Source organism: Primulina tabacum, chromosome 9 (assembly GCF_025594145.1).
Source record: "Primulina tabacum isolate GXHZ01 chromosome 9, ASM2559414v2, whole genome shotgun sequence".
NCBI classification, from domain to species: domain Eukaryota; kingdom Viridiplantae; phylum Streptophyta; class Magnoliopsida; order Lamiales; family Gesneriaceae; genus Primulina; species Primulina tabacum.
The window spans coordinates 31,855,649-31,859,148 of NC_134558.1; the positions used below are offsets into that span (position 1 = coordinate 31,855,649).

The 3,500-nt window shown below is 35.5% G+C and overlaps 1 long non-coding RNA gene across 2 annotated transcripts; it reads right to left on the bottom strand.

Moving 5' to 3' along the window:
- Window positions 1-233: 233 nt before the first annotated feature.
- LOC142555223 (uncharacterized) lies at window positions 234-3,500 on the bottom strand. Of its 2 annotated transcripts, none has more exons than XR_012822358.1 (3): window positions 3,102-3,500; window positions 995-1,288; window positions 234-917 (listed from the first exon to the last, which is right to left on the bottom strand). It is a non-coding gene; the product is annotated as an uncharacterized LOC142555223 (long non-coding RNA). The 2 variants fall into 2 exon arrangements; XR_012822357.1 differs by having other exon boundaries at window positions 2,369-3,500.

The following is a 3,500-nucleotide window of genomic DNA, read 5'->3' on the forward strand; positions in this document are numbered from 1 at the left end:
CAGAAATTATAAATCTGTCTCTAAAATTACTGACAAAATAATAATTTTCGTCACTAAACTAATTTCCGTCGTTAAATGTTGAATTGCACAGCCCCCTGATCCTTTTTTTTATTAATTCCCTTTTATCCAACAAAATTTCTAATTCAACAAATCCAATACAGTGTCAATTTTCCAACCAACAATATACATAATAAAATCACATCAAATTAAAATAAACACCTTCACTCCACCTATTAACATTCAAAACATATTAATCCATCCATATCCAAAAATATCAACACATCCCCCTGCTTAGTTACAAACTCATGAGTAGCCACATTTCCAAAAAGAGTGGCCACATTTCAAAATGTATCATAATTCAATGACCAAAATATGGAGACAAAGTGGCTTCAATACTTACAAAAAAAGCCTATTAACCATGACATATCTTAGGGGACTATGGTTGTGTGCTATCATAGTCATAATCTTGAGCACTCGAAGAAGAGATGGATTGGGGGTCAATAAGTGCATGCTCCATCAAGTAACGAACTTGCTGCCTCAAGGTAATCAACTCCTTTGTAAGTTCCTCTACTTTAGAAGTCGCAGCGGCATCCACATCCATATAGTTAGCACGTGTGTGTGTTGCACGTCCCGACATAGCTTCAGGATACAACACCTCAGTCTGCGAGCCAACACCATACAATTTTCTCTTTTTAACCCCACCAACAGCCAATAGATAGAGTTCATTTTGAACCTCTGGGCTTGGATTCTGTGGTGACTCACAATCAGCATCAAGTTGTGATGCTTCAAGAATCTTTCTTATATATAAGACTCACATCAAGAGCCTTTGACCTAGCATCAACCCATGTACCATCTTTTTTCTGATGCATCATTTTGAATAACTCATAAGCACTTGCATCACGGCCCAAATCCTCACGCTTCAAAACCAACGATGCTTAGAAATTTATATATATGCATTATTCATTGACATATTATAGCAGAAATTTAAACTAACCATTTTAATAGAATGTTGAATAAAACAGCGAGAACCTCCAATGTGTTTAACCACCCCTGTTCCTAGCCCTTCAGGCTCTGTATTCCTATTATTTTTAGCTTTTTCTGACTTATCCTGTCACTGAGAGGAACTCCAGATTTCCTTCCACTTGTTTCAAATTTGGATATTAACCCCAAGTGGGAGTTTAGGCTTTGTACGCCAACTGCAAAGTGTTTTCCTATACTGATCGGCTGCAAGTGTTTTCCATGTAGCCCTAATATGAGCGTCATGATCAGGACGCCAACGATACGATTTCTGCATTTCAAAGCAACTAAATAAATATTTGAATTTAAATAAAAAATTATTTAATTAACAATATTTACATAATATATACATTTGTAAATAAGTTCCCGCGAGAAACATAAAACAAAAGCCATATTCAAGTTTCTACCCCTCACCAGTATTTCATTTAATCCTACATTTTAGTTAACCACGAGTCCAGAATGCTTTATATTTGTACATGTCTATTTTTCTTACCATATAACTTTTGGACCAGGAAACTACAACATGAACAATACATGCAATACCTTTTAGGAAGACCCAGAAAAGTTCAAAACCACTGTGATCATGAAGAGAGATTATTTGAATTCGAGAATTATATTTGTTACCTCTGCCAAAAAGAGGTTCAATAAAAAAATTCCAAAATAAATCAATAAAAGATCAATCAAAAATTTAATCAGAAACATACTCGAGTTAAGATTGAAATTTAACTTAACTAATTCATATTCTAAAATCTAAACAATCATCAAATTCAATTCCTTTATTAGCAACAACCACCGACAACAGCCTCTGTTCAGAAACTCTAACAATCTCAAGACAGATTTTGTAAATGACAAACCAACAAAATATTTGGCATACAATCACAATTTTCACAAGATTCTTTATTTGCAAGGGACCAGCACAAAACTCTGAGAAGGAAACAGAACATGAAACATAATTCTATGCAACAAAATTGATAATTTTAACATAGATAAATAATCTTCGCATTCACAATGGACCAGCAAACAACTCGAAGAAGGAAACAGAAAATGAAGTTGGTCCAACGTGGATCTCTGCAACAAATTCGATATCTACAAAGATATCTAGATATCAAAAAAGGAGATCAATTTATCAAAAATAAGGTAGCGGAATGAACAGTCGGCATGCATATCATATATTGGACCACTCGGCAGAGAGGCACAAAATGCCTCAAAAAATTCGATAGATTTCGAGACCCCACTAATTTCCATGGTTATGAGTATAAAGACAACGGTGTTCAAACATAGGATCTTCAAAAGATTTTGCATACACATGATGTAACACACTCTTAATCCTCGGAGTTTTCGAAAATCTTACATAATAAAGTTAAATCTCCAACTCCTCCTGCCGGCTTCTCCATCATTTGGTACGCAAATGTCTTGCAACTTAGGATCAAACATAAACATGTTTGATATCACGGAAGGCTTGCAAATGTTCCACTATCATCAGAGGAAAATATAACAACAACGACGATATTTTTTAAAAAGCTCGAACTAATCGAACCCGACCCGCTGAATGTTTAAATTAAATATAAATTATAGTATCGACAGTGGAAAGATCATTATAGTTGAAAAACGTCGAGCTCCGACTCTACCTGTGTAGTTTTTAAAGATCTATTATTTAAGATCTTTTCAAAATAAATATGAGAAAAAAAATTGATTTGGTTCACGCTAAATTCATATGGATAGAACATAATTTAAAATATTAAGCATCTAGTATGCTTCAATGGCAATGATTTAATGTCAAGAAAACACAACGTAAACATTGCTTGTTGGATCCCAAATTTGAAATAAAGAAATGCAGTCCTTTTTCAAAGGAATTAGGTTGGCGTCATGTTTCTTTTCCTTATTATTTAATTGGCAAATTACGTCAAACAGTTGGCAAGCAATGAATCTAAATCCAAACCGTTCAGCAAAAAAATACAGTCAAAATATATATCAGTCATGATAAAACAGGCATTTTAAAAGTTTGATGCACCATAAGTTGCAAATCAAGGAGTTATTAATTGAAAGTATAGAATTTTTGAAAGGAACAATATGCACACTTGTACCGGAGTTTACCGGAACTCGTCGGAGTTTACCGGAACTTGCCGAAAAACTTTAAATCTCGACCGAAACTAAGCTGGAAAAACAAGGGAACTGAAATGGCTTCAAATACTACCTCAAAAAACAGCAAAACTACTAAGTTACAAGCACAAGCTCACCTAATTCGAACCAAAAAGCACAAGCAGAGGAAGCTCACGCACGGCTCGCTAACAGGGCTCGATCTGCTCCTTTCTTCCCGTTCCAGCCTCTACAACCGTTGTCCAGAACTCAGCTACCTTCTACGGTGGTTGCTGCTCCGATTCCTGTAACTGCACGATCTGTTTCTTGTAAGGAAAGTAGGACGACGGGTTTGGGGAAGAAAAGGGGTTACGACCGTTTTGGGGAAGAAGGGCGATGGGTTTGTA